Source organism: Schistocerca piceifrons, chromosome 3, assembly GCF_021461385.2.
Source record: "Schistocerca piceifrons isolate TAMUIC-IGC-003096 chromosome 3, iqSchPice1.1, whole genome shotgun sequence".
Lineage (NCBI taxonomy): Eukaryota > Metazoa > Arthropoda > Insecta > Orthoptera > Acrididae > Schistocerca > Schistocerca piceifrons.
This window is the reverse complement of record NC_060140.1, coordinates 190,744,401-190,758,230: the sequence shown is the minus strand read 5'-3', so window position 1 is coordinate 190,758,230 and position 13,830 is coordinate 190,744,401. Positions and strand designations below refer to the sequence as shown.

At 45.6% G+C, this 13,830-nt stretch overlaps 2 protein-coding genes across 4 annotated transcripts in view; one reads left to right on the top strand and one right to left on the bottom strand.

Annotated features, from left to right (window-relative positions):
* Positions 1 to 13,830, top strand: part of LOC124788013 (calcium uptake protein 3, mitochondrial-like) — a 580,087-nt gene that overhangs the window by 205,374 nt on the left and 360,883 nt on the right. The gene's annotated exons all lie outside the window — the stretch shown is intronic.
* LOC124788507 (GTP-binding protein Rhes) overlaps positions 1 to 13,830 on the bottom strand; it is a 677,045-nt gene that overhangs the window by 389,563 nt on the left and 273,652 nt on the right. The window lies entirely within an intron of this gene.

Genomic DNA, 13,830 nt, shown 5'->3' with positions numbered 1-13,830 from the left:
GATCACGTAGAGACCGAACGTATCTGTGGTAAACGCATTCTTTTCGATATCTCCAAAGCCAAAAGTCATATGGATTCATGTCAAGTGATCTTGTAGGCCATGTACTGGAAAACCTCTGAAGAACGCGAAAGAACTTGCCCCCTTCTAACAGCCATGTACCGCAAGTCTCTAGAGGAACGGAAGGTTCCAAATGATTGGAAAAGAGCACAGGTAGTTCCAGTTTTCAAGAAGGGTCGTGGAGCAGATGCGCAAAACTATAGGCCTATATCTCTGACATCGATCTGTTGTAGAATTTTAGAACATGTTTTTTGCTCGCGTATCATGTCATTTCTGGAAACCCAGAACCTACTCTGTAGGAATCAACATGGATTCCGGAAACAGCGATCGTGTGAGACCCAACTCGCTTTATTTGTTCATGAGACCCAGAAAATATTAGATACAGGCTCCCAGGTAGATGCTATTTTTCTTGACTTCCGGAAGGCGTTCGATACAGTTCCGCACTGTCGCCTGATAAACAAAGTAAGAGCCTACGGAATATCAGACCAGCTGTGTGGCTGGATTGAAGAGTTTTTAGCAAACAGAACACAGCATGTTGTTATCAATGGAGAGACGTCTACAGACGTTAAAGTAACCTCTGGCGTGCCACAGGGGAGTGTTATGGGACCATTGCTTTTCACAATATATATAAATGACCTAGTAGATAGTGTCGGAAGTCCCATGCGGCTTTTCGCGGATGATGCTGTAGTATACAGAGAAGTTGCAGCATTAGAAAATTGTAGCGAAATGCAGAAAGATCTGCAGCGGATAGGCACTTGGTGCAGGGAGTGGCAACTGACCCTTAACATAGACAAATGTAATGTATTGCGAATACATAGAAAGAAGGATCCTTTAGTGTATGATTATATGATAGCGGAACAAACACTGGTAGCAGTAACTTCTGTAAAATATCTGGGAGTATGCGTGCGGAACGATTTGAAGTGGAATGATCATATAAAATTAATTGTTGGTAAGGCGGGTGCCAGGTTGAGATTCATTGGGAGAGTCCATAGAAAATGTAGCCCATTAACAAAGGAGGTGGCTTACAAAACACTCGTTTCACCTATACTTGAGAATTGCTCATCTGTGTGGGATCCGTACCAGGTCGGGTTGACAGAGGAGATAGAGAAGATCCAAAGAAGAGCGGCACGTTTCGTCACAGGGTTATTTGGTAAGCGTGACAGCGTTACGGAGATGTTTAGCAAACTCAAGTGGCAGACTCTGCAAGAGAGGCGCTCTGCATCGCGGTGTAGCTTGCTGTCCAAGTTTCGAGAGGGTGCGTTTCTGGATGAGGTATCGAATATATTTCTTCCCCCTACTTATAGCTCCCGAGGAGATCACGAATGTAAAATTAGAGAGATTCGAGCGCGCACGGAGGCTTTCCGGCAGTCGTTCTTCCCGCGAACCATACGCGACTGGAACAGGAAAGGTAGGTAATGACAGTGGCACGTAAAGTGCCCTCCGCCACACACCGTCGTGTGGCTTGCGGAGTATAAATGTAGATGTAGAAGATAACACGTTCGTGTAAGGTTGCATTAAGAGGATCTCTCAGTGGCCGAGCGACATGAGGTGTTGCCACATTTTGCATGAAAACAGTTGTTTCTACACAGTTGCGCTCTTCCAGAGCATGAGTCACATGCTGTACAAGGAAAACTCGATAACGTGCAGACGTTACGATACACCTGACAGGCCTTCTGGGTGTATTCTGTTCAAATAACGGACCAAGAATAAAACTGCTTATGAATCCACACCTCACAATCACAGTGGCTATTCGTGCACAACACGCGATCAAACAGTATACCAAACACGGCAGCTTTGTGTCTTCCGTCACTACGTAGAATATTTCCCGGCCACACGGCATCAACTTCGAACTGTGCCAGAAACCGAAGAGCAAATACAGAATGTTGCTACGGATCATGAGGCATCAGCTGCACCGACTGGATATTGCACGTCTGCCAGTGTAAAATACATTGAAAAACTTCCCGAGCTGTTGACCATGGATGGACAATTCGCGTGATATTGCACGAGCACTAACACTACCCAGGGCACGTGCTGCGTGGTCAGTTATCACAGTAACCTCATGGTTAGCCTCCGCTGTGATATAACGCCTTCCTCTTCCAGATGCTGCACCAAGCTCAGGCCTATATTCGAACTTCATTATCATCTTCTTTAAACCACTTGATTTAGATTGGGTCTGTGCTCACACATTTCAGTCGGCGATAATCTCTCAATGCAGCACTGTAATTGTTGCTGTTCACATTAAACTGTTTCACCAACAGCGCACAGTCTCCCTTCTCGACAGCCATACTGTCCACTCATGTTGTGGCTTGTAAAATGACAGCGTGGATGTCACACCGTCATACAAACAGTGCGCAGCGCCCAGTTTACACCTGGTGGCCAACATTGGGACTAGTTTTTGCCCAGCATAAACCGGTTCCGCATTCACGCGTTGGCGTATCTACCAAGTTTCGCTGCTATACCACGATTACAGGCCACACTGGACCTCCGTGAGTAGCTTTACTTTAATTGTAACCACCCGGATACGTTAGAAGCTTGGGGGGGGGGGAGGGGGGAGGGGGGGAGGGGACTGTGGTGCCCCACAAGAGGACATCCCTCGTAACGTAGAAGAGAACCCGACGGCGAGTAGTCCATTCATTGCCCGCATCTCGTGGTCGTGCGGTAGCGTTCTCGCTTCCCACGCTCGAGTTCCCGGGTTCGATTCCCGGCGGGGTCAGGGATTTTCTCTGCCTCGTGATGGCTGGGTGTTGTGTGATGTCCTTAGGTTAGTTAGGTTTAAGTAGTTCTAAGTTCTAGGGGACTGATGACCATAGATGTTAAGTCCCATAGTGCTCAGAGCCATTTTGAGTCCATCCATTGCCCATGCCATGGGCTCCTAGAGATCACGCAGGTCATAGCTTATTATCTGCGCTTTGTGCATACCGTAGAGCAAGAGATTTGAAAATGACCCGATCGTCAAAATTATTTTACATTCAAGCGGTTCATTTCCGGACTCGGGTTTAATATCGTAACTTTACCTACTAAGTCCCCTTTGGAAATCCTAGAAGCCTGTACTAGAAATTCTGAAGCATCGTGTGTAAGGAAAGATTGCGCAGCTCAGTATTGACACGAAAAGACCTCAGGGAGAGGCATAAAGGGCCTCAATGAAACCACCCCTTTCCTTGGGGCGTTGATTCCCTCGCATTTCACGTCCGAAAACGACAGTTCGCAGTGGAATGAGCAACAGGACTACGGTCTTGACAATATTTGACATCCCTGATACCCCTGGACGTTTCAACCCCTCTCTAAGGACACTATGGGGCGCATCCCCTGTGAACGTGATTGCACTTGTCTGGAGCTCAGTAAGACCACAATTTTTGCTCCTGTGTACAGTTTGGAACACAACCACTGGACGAAATCTGAACGTAATTTGAAGCAGCAGGGAGTGCTTATGCATTTTCAGCCTTTCTGTTTCGTGCCCTCTTGTGGCGTGACAACCAGGAGGGGGTTTCGGCATGGACGGATGCGTGAGTAAAATAGCAAAGGGTCCCCTGAGACCACCCAATTCAGTAACAGTTTCAGAAATCGCGTTTGTATATTGCTTTTGGGAAGATCATGCTATGCCTCGTGCTTTTCCCGATACGCTGAATTCAACAACGGCTAGAGAGTGATCTACCGAAACAGTTTATAGTTTCCCGATATTGCCGCTCGTGTTGGACGGAACCCTACGGCTGTCAGGCGAATATGAAATCGACAAGTTTAGAAATGCCATGGTGAACGCCGCGTTGGATCTCAACGACCCCACGCGACTACGGTCTGAGTGGACAGATATAACTGTTCGCTCTGCCCTTCAGGATCCTACATGCACGTAACACACACTGAGTCACGAAATGGCCCTGCTTGCTGCAACAAAGTCCGCTTACGTAGATTGGACAGCGTGTGTGACTGCTAAGCGGAAGATCCCGGTTCGATTCCCGGTACTGCCAGGGATTTTTCCCTGATGGGTGCGGGGATGACTGCTGCGGGATGCACTCAACTTCGTGATGCCAGTTGAGGAGCTACTTGGCTGAGATTTGACACGTAGTCAAGAAGGATTTAGAAATCATCGTTCTTGTGAAAGACAACTAGCTCTTTACACACACGAAGTGCTGAGCGCTATTGACAAGGCTTGCAAATTGATTCCGTGTATCTAGACTTCCAGAAGGCGATTGACACTGTACCACACAGCCGACATGGAGTGAAACCGCGTGCTAATGGAATATCTTCCCAAATATGTGATTGGATTCGTGGTTTCCTGTCAGAGAGGTCACAGTTCGTAGTAATGGACGGAAAGCCATCGAATAAAACAGAAGCGATTTCTGGCGTTCCCGAAGATAGTGTTATACGCACTGACTTAGGAGACAATCTGAGCAGCCGTCTTAGGTTATTTGCAGATGATGCTGTTGTTGTCATCAGAAGATCAAAGATTTAGAAACAATTTCTGTATGGCACGAAAATTGGCAGTTCACCCTAAATAATGAAAAGTGTGAGGTCATCCATATGAGTGCTAAAAGAATCCGTTAGACTTCGGTGACGCGATAAATCAATCAAATCTAAACTAAGTACCTGGGAATTACAATTACGAACAAGTCCATTTGTAATGAACACACAGATAATGTTATGGGAAAGGCAAACAAAAAGACTGCGATTTATTCGTAGAACACTTAGAAAATGTAACAGATCTACTGAAGAGACTGCCTATACTACGCTTGTCGGTCCTCTTTTGGAATACCGCTGCGCAGTGTGGGATGCTTAACAGATAGGAATGACGGAGTACATCGAAAAAGTTCAAAGAAGAGCAGTATGTTTTGTACTATAGCGAAATTGGGGAGAGTGTGTCACTGAAATGATACAGGATTTGAGGTTGACATCATTAAAAGAAAGGTGTTTCTAGTTGCTGCGGGATATTCTCACAAAATTTACATCACCAGTTTTCTCCTCTGAATGCGAAAACATTTTGTTGACGCCGACCTACATTGGAAAAACCGATCATCATAAAATAAGGGAAATCAGAGCTCGCACGGAAACGTATATGTCTTCGTTTCTTCCGCGCACTGTTCGAGATTGGAATAATAGAGAGTTATTGTGAAGGTGGTCAGATGAACCCTCTGTCAGACACTTAAGTGTGATTTGCAGAGTTGCTAGGTATATGTAGATGTAGATGTAGCCGTTCCAAACTCAAGAAAGCCGGCAACTACCGGGACAGCGGTGTGCTGACGTCACGACCCGCCACACCGCATCCAAATGAGAACGACACGGTGGCTGCTTGGTCCCGATTGGCCCATCAGGGTCCGAGCGGGCAGCTTCGTTTGCTGCGAGGAAGTTATAAACGCGAACAGTATCCAGAGCACCACAGGCCGTCCGTAGACTGACCATTTCTGCGGCATCCCTTGGCGTGGCAGCTGAAGAGTTGTGCCTGCGACAACTCTAGAGAGTGGAGTGATTCCACGTCGTTTTTCCAAAGGAGTCCTTGTCTTAGTAGAGTAAAAACTCCTCTTCCCTTGGTGGTGTTGGTATCCTGTTGCGCTGTGGAGTCCGTGCGTGCGGGCTACGAGGTCTTAGAGGAGCGCTACGATCTGCATAAATTATTAAGATGGCAGGCCCTAGCAGTCATAATGCACCTTGATACAAAAATCCAGTCCCTGTACCGGGTGCAGCATCACGACGGATTCATCTGTTTGTGGAGGCGACAGGAGAAGCTCTCTCTACCCGAGGCAACAGAATGGTGTATGGTGAGACAGAGATAGTTGCTCTTGCGTCTCACTATCGGGAAAGTGTCTTACAGTGAGCAGTGGAAATTAGACTGGCAAACAATGTTATAAGCCGGGCGGGGTAGCCTCGCGGTCCTTAGGCGTCTTTCCACGGTTCGTGCGGCTGCCCCTGTCGGAGCTTCGAGCCCTCCCTATGGCATTGGTGTTGTGTTGTCCTTAGCGTACGTTAGTCTAAGTTTAAGTAGAGTGTGAGACTGGGGACCGGTGGCTTTAGCAGTTTTGGTCCCTTAGCAATTCACACACACACACACACACACACACACACACACACACACACAATGTTATAAATGGAGGCAACCCTTGAAATAAAATATGGAATCCTGTTTTATCTGATACCAGTAAAACCCACACCCGATTCTTCGAAGAATCTAACTCCCACTTTAGATCAGCTTCAGACGTCTGATACCTTACAACAAAGTTTTTTTTCTTAAACTCTGTAAACATTCATACAATCCATGTCGAGAACTTTTTATATTTTTCTGAAAAGCCAATTCTTCTCCTAAACCATGTGTCATACAATGATACAATTTTGTAAGGATCTTCAGTGGTATATGAGGATATTGTCTGCAAAATGGGTAGTAAATAGAGTTAGCAGTAAGGAAATAATAATTTACAACGTCATGACTGTGTTGAACCTCTACCATATGAGCAAAGATCATTTAGTAAGCGATAAACGTTTTCCTTTCATTATTTTGTGGGGTTATAACAAGAAAAAGTTTTTAAAATGTTTGAAATTATTATTAGATGCATTTGTCAGCTGTGAATACGATTGTAGAGTAGCTATAGTATTTACTAGTGAGAGATAAAAATTTGTACCAGACCAGGACTCGAACCCGCCTCTACCGTCCTACGGGAGCGGTCATTTTAACCCCACCTTTTTTCCCCATTTTTTGCGTTGCATTTGGTCTGGGTAGACGTCACTTGACACCCGTTCAAGTTTATCGTTGGTTCCTTTTCTCACTGTTCTTATTACAGAGGATAGCGCTACCTCTTTATTTATTGCTGATCTCATTTTGTTCCATATTGTTCGTGACACCAGTTTAGGTTCTTCGTTGATCCGTTCACGCAGTTTTTTTATTACAGAGAGCAGCTAACCCTCTGACTGAACACGCTGAGCTACCGTGCCTGCCCTTCAAGCACGCCTCCAGGACGGACCCAAAGTTCCATATACCCTAATGTCTATGTTCCACAGTACTTGAACACAAAGCGTGCGCTTCCCAAAGAGGGAACGACATTATTTTACGCGTCAGATTGCCTTGCTTTGGCATGAAATACAGCAGGGCAGTGCCTGTGTTTTACAGTGTCTGTACGGTTCAATGAAATGTTCCTTCAGACATCCATGCATGCGAAGGAACAGACTCCGCAGACGATTCGCAGCCGTATTAAATTATGAAATACATTCGGAAACTGCGAATAGAACTGTGCAACAGCTATGAGATTTACCAGTAACATATAAAAATTTGTGCTGCAGGGAGTAGATACTGCCCTGCTCTATTTACTGCCAAAGCAAGGCCATCTAACGAGTAAAACAATTTCTCTTCCTGTGTGGAATCACATGACTTGTGAGCAGGCACTACGGGGCGTAGACGTTAAGACGTGTGGAAGATCGGGGTGGTCGTGGCGACGTGCTCGAATGTCCAAGGCTGGTAGCTGCCACGGTAGAGTAGCGTGTTAGGTCAGAGGGCTGGCTGCCCTCTGTAGGACAAAGAATGTGAAATATTCAACGAGGAACTTGAAGGTGTGTCACGTGACGTCCACCCAGACCAAGTTGTTAAGGCGACTCCTTGCACAAAGAGGGAGATCCGTGTTCGAGTCCCAGTCTGACAAAAATTTTCGTTTCTTACTAGTCAATTGCGTAGCTGTTGTACAGCCGTATTCGCGATCTGCGAATGCATTTCATGACTTAATGCGACTGCCAACCTTCAGCATTTCCTGTTCCGTCGGAGATGCACATTCCATCGAATTATATACACTATGTGATCAAACGTACCCGAACACCCAAAAAAAAAAAAAAACACGTTTTGCATTTTGCTGCCACCTGCTGCCAGGTACTCCATATCACCGACATCAGTAGTAATTAGACATGATGAGAGGACAGAATGAGGCGTTCCGCGGAACTCACGGACTTCGAACGTGGTCATGTGATTGGTTGTCACTTGCGTTATACGTCTGTACGCGAGATTTCCACACTCCTAAACATCCCTAGGTCCACTGTTTTCGGTGTGATAGTGAAGATGAAACGTGAAGGAACGCGTACAGTATAAAAGCGTATAAACCGACCTCGTCTGTTGACTGACAGAGAGCGCCGACAGTTGAAGAGGGTCGTAATGTGTGATAGGCAGACATTTATTCAGACCATCACACAGGAATTACAAACTGCATCAGGATCCACTGCAAGTACTATGACAGGTGGGAGGTGAGAAAACTTGGATTTCATGATAGAGTGGCTGCTCATAAGCCACACATCGAGCCGGTAAATGCCAAACGACGCCTCGCTTGGCGTAAGGAGCGTAAACATTTGACGATTGAAACGTGGAGAAACGTTTTGTGGAGTGACGAATCACGTTACACAATGTGACGATCCGATGGCAGGATGTGGGTGTGGCGAATGCCCGGTGAACGTCTTATCTGCTAGGGTGTGTAGTGCCAACAGTAAAATTCTGAGGCGGTGGTGTTATGGTGTGATCGTGTTTTTCATGGTGGGGGCTTGCACCCCTTGTTTTTTTGCGTGGCACTATCACAGCACAGGCCTACATCTACATCTACATCTACATGACTACTCTGCAATTCACATTTAAGTGCTTGGCAGAGGGTTCGTCGAACCACAATCATACTATCTCTCTACCATTCCACTCCCGAACAGCGCGCGTGAAAAACGAACACCGAAACCTTCCTGTTCGAGCTCTGATTTCTCTTATTTTATTTTGATGATCATTACTACCTATGTAGGTTAGGCTCAACAAAATATTTTCGCATTCGGAAGAGAAAGTTGGTGACTGAAATTTCGTAAATAGATCTCGCCACGACGAAAAACGTCTTTGCTGTAATGACTTCCATCCCAATTCGCGTATCATATCTGCCACACTCTCTCCCTTACTACGTGATAATACAAAACGAGCTGCCCTTTTTTGCACCCTTTCGATGTCCTCCGTCAATCCCACCTGGTAAGGATCCCACACCGCGCAGCAACATTCTAACAGAGGACGAACGAGTGTAGTGTAAGCTGTCTCTTTAGTGGACTTGTTGCATCTTCTAAGTGTCCTGCCAATGAAACGCAACCTTTGGCTCGCCTTCCCCACAATATCATCTATGTGGTCTTTCCAACTGAAGTTGTTCGTAATTTTAACACCCAGGTACTTAGTTGAATTGACAGCCTTGAGAATTGTACTATTTATCGAGTAATCGAATTCCAACGGACTTCTTTTGGAACTCATGTGGATCACCTCACACTTTTCGTTATTTAGCGTCAACTGCCACCTGCCACACCATACAGCAATCTTTTCTAAATCGCTTTGCAACTGATACTGGTCTTCGGATTACCTTACTGGAAGGTAAATTACAGCATCATCTGCGAACAACCTAACAGAACTGCTCCGATTGTCAGCCAGGTCATTTATATAGATCAGGAACAGCAGAGGTCCCAGGACGCTTCCCTGGGGAACACCTGATATCACTTCAGTTTTACTGGATGATTTGCCGTCTATTACTACAAACTGCGACCTTCCTGACAGGAAATCACGAATCCAGTCGCACAACTGAGACGATACCCCATAGGCCCGCAGCTTGATTAGAAGTCGCTTGTGAGGAACGGTGTCAAAAGCTTTCCGGAAATCTAGAAATACGGAATCAACTTGAGATCCCCTGTCGATAGCGGCCATTACTTCGTGCGAATAAAGGGCTAGCTGCGTTGCACAAGAACGATGTTTTCTGAAACCATGCTGATTACGTATCAATAGATTGTTCCCTTCGAGGTGATTCATAATGTTTGAATACAGTATATGCTCCAAAACCCTACTGCAAACCGACGTCAATGATATAGGTCTGTAGTTAGATGGATTACTCCTACTACCCTTCTTAAACACTGGTGCGACCTGCGCAATTTTCCAATCTGTAGGTACAGATCTATCGGTGAGCGAGTGGTTGTATATGAGTGCTAAGTAGGGAGCTATTGTATCAGCGTAATCTGAAAGGAACCTAATCGGTATACAATCTGGACCTGAAGACTTGACCGTATCAAGCGATTTGAGTTGCTTCGGAACCCCTAAGGTATCTACTTCTAAGAAACTCATGCTAGCAGCTTTTCGTGTTTCAAATTCTGGAATATTCCATTCATCTTTCCTGGTGAAGGAATTTCGGAAAACTGCGCTCAATAACTCCGCTTTAGCGGCACAGTCGTCGGTAACAGTACCATCGGCACTGCGCAGCGAAGGTATTGACTGCGTCTTGCCGCTTGTGTACTTTACATACGACCAGAATTTCTTCGGATTTTCTACCAAATTTCGAGACAATGTTTCGTTGTGGAACCTATTAAAGGCATCTCGCACTGAAGTCCGTGCCAAATTTCGCGCGTCTGTAAATTTTAGCCAATCTTCGGGATTTCGCGTTCTTCTGAACTTCGCATGCTTTTTCCGTTGCCTCTGCAACAGAGCTCGGACCTGTTTTGTGTACCACGGGGGATCAGTTCCATCTCTTACCAATTTATGAGGTATGAATCTCTCAATTGCTGTTGCTACTATATCTCTGAATTTGAGCCACATCTCGTCTACATTTGCATAGTAAGTTCGGAAGGAATGAAGATTGTCTCTTAGGAAGGCTTCTAGTGACAATTTATCTCCTTTTTTAAATAAAATTATTTTGCGTTTGTTTCTGGTGGATTTGGAAGAAACGGTATTGAGCCTAGCTACAACGACCTTGTGATCACTAATCCCTGTATCAGTCATGATGCTCTCAATCAGCTCTGGATTGTTTGTGGCTAAGAGGTCAAGTGTGTTTTCGCAACCAGTTACAATTGGCGTGGGTTCGTGGACTAACTGCTCGAAATAATTTTCGGGGAAAGCATTTAGGACAATCTCGGAAGATGTTTTCTGCCTACCACCGGTTTTGAACAAGTATTTTTGCCAACATATCGAGGAAAGGTTGAAGTCCCCAACAACCATAACCGTATGAGTGGGGTATTTATTTGTTACGAGACTCAAATTTTTCTCTGAACTGTTCCGCAACTATATCATCGGAGTCTGGGGGTCGGTAGAAGGAGCCAACTATTAACTTAGATCGGCTGTTAAGTATAACCTCCACCCATACCAATTCGCACGGAGTATCTACTTCGACTTCACTACAAGATAAACCACTACTGACAGACACAAACACTCCACCACCAATTCTGCCTAATCTATCTTTCCTGAACACCGTCTGAGACTTCGTAAAAATTTCTGCAGAACTTATTTCAGGCTTTAGGCAGCTTTCTGTACCTATAACGATTTCAGCTTCTGTGCTTTCTATTAGCGCTTGAAGCTCAGGGACTTTCCCAGCACAACTACAACAATTTACAACTACAATTCCGACTGTTCCTTGATCCAAGCACGTCCAGTATTTGCCATGCACCCTTTGAGATTGTAGCCCACCCCATACTTTCCCGAGGCCTTCTAACCTAAAAAACCTTCCAGTCCACGCCACAGAGCCTCCGCTACCCGTGTAGCCGCCAGCTGAGTGTAGTGAACTCCTGATCTATTCAGCGGAACCCGAAACCCCACCACCCTATGGCGCAAGTCAAGGAATCTGCAGCCAACACGGTCGCAAAACCGTCCGAGCCTCTGATTCAGGCCCTCCACCCGGCTCTGCACCAAAGGTCCGCAGTCGGTTCTGTCAACGATGCTGCAGATGGTGAGCTCTGCCTTCATCTCGTAAGCAAGACCGGCAGCCTTCACCAAATCAGATAGCCGCTGGAATCCAGAGAGAATTTCCTCAGATCCACACATCATTAGTGCCGACATGTGCCACCACCTGCAGCTGGCTGCACCCTGTGCTCTTCATGGCATCCGGAAGGACCCTTTCCACATCAGGAATGACTCCACCCGGAATGCACACGGAGTGCACACTGGATTTCTATCCCTCCTTAGCCACCATATCCCTAAGGGGCCCCATTACGCACCTACATTGATGTTTTAAGCACCTTCTTGCTTCCAACTGTTGAAGAGCAATTCGGGGATGGCGATTGCGTCTTTCAACACTATCGAACACCTTTTCATAATGCACGGCCTGTGGCGGAGTGGTTACACGACAATAACATGCCTGTAATGGACTGGCCTGCACAGAGTCCTGAACCGAATCCTATACAACACCTTTGGAATGTTTAGGAACGCCGAGTTCGTGCCAGGCCTCACCGTCCGAAATCGATATGTCTCCTCAGTGCAGCGTTCCGTGAAGAATGGGCTGCCATTCCCCAAGGAAACTTCCAGCACCTGATTGAACGTATGCGTCCGAGAGTGGAAGCTGCCATCAAAGTTAAGGGTGGCCCAACACCATATTGAATTCCAGCATTACCGATGAAGGCGCCACGAACTTGTAAGTCATTTTCAGCCAGGTGTCCGGATACTTTTGATCACATAGTGTATATCACACTGGTACCCGTAGAAGATCCAGACAACGCAGCAACTGAAACCGCATAGTCCTCAGCAAAGTTCTGAATTTACTTTTCGGTTTCTCGCAGGCATACAAGCTGGGCATGTGGCCGGGCAATATTTTACGGAGTGAGGACGCTCATTTAACACCACAGGGTGCAGTGAATACACAGAACTGACGAATTTTGGGTACTGTTAAACCGCGTGCTGTGAACGAAGAACCATTGCACTCGCTGTATGTGACTGTGTGGAGTGGATTCACGTGCTTGTACAGCATGCGATTCCTGCTTTGGAAGAGCGCAACTGTGTAGAAACAACTGCTTTCATGCAAGATGGGGCTACAACTCATGTCGCTCCCCTAGTGGAGGATATTCTTAATGCAACCGTCCGCGAACGTGTTATCTGCAGAGGTTTTCCAGATGCATGGTCTGCAAAATCACCTGATCTGAATCCATGTGGCCTTTGGTTCTGGAGATATGGAAAAGAACGCGTTTAACAGGGACACGTTCGGTCTGCACCCGGTGTGAAGGCCAGTATACAGGAACACGTCGCTCAGATTCCACCGGAACTATTGCGAGCAACTGACCACGTCGTTTTGCAGATGCAGCATCTCGTTGACGTCTCCGGTGCTCATATTAAATAAATTACGTGAGCTGTGGTTAACAATAAGGTCAACGTTATGCCTTTCTCGCTTGTTTGGCCTTTTCCGCGCTCGTCTCGACCCAACTCAGTACATATGGAAATATTTCTATCCGTCTTTCTTGCATTCACAGCGCCAGATAAGCACCTGGTTGCCAAAACTGGAAAAACTTTTTTCCAGCGTTTATCGGTTCCGCATTAATGTTTCTGCTTTTTTTTTAATTCGTCAGGTTAGCGCGAATGACGCGCCCGAAGGACGCGCTTTTCTTTTCTTTCTTTCTTTTTTTTTGTAGTTTATTTATTTATTTATTAACATTACATCATTATAACATAACATCTTTAGAACAATACATGAACAGAAATTTAATTATGAGTCGCAGGTCAATATTATACAGAATCGAAATCCTTTAAAGAAAACAGAGTGAAAACAAAAACAATTGAAATGTGTTACAAGTTATTCACAGAGTGCTTTTGGTAACAATCCTGATAGAAATGTGTATGAGTTGTGAAATTTAAACAAATTGAAATAATTGTATCATGTAATAAGGTAAAAGAAAATGGAAAACTGTAATGAAAAATAGGAAACAAATGGATACTTCTAGCAAAGGTATCACTGTAACTGAAACATCCTCTGATAACCATACAATATCGCAACTGATAAACTGTTTGCAAAATGTTCGCTGTACTTCGGTGAATGGTTCAGTTGTTGAAGACCTTCCCACAGGTAGACC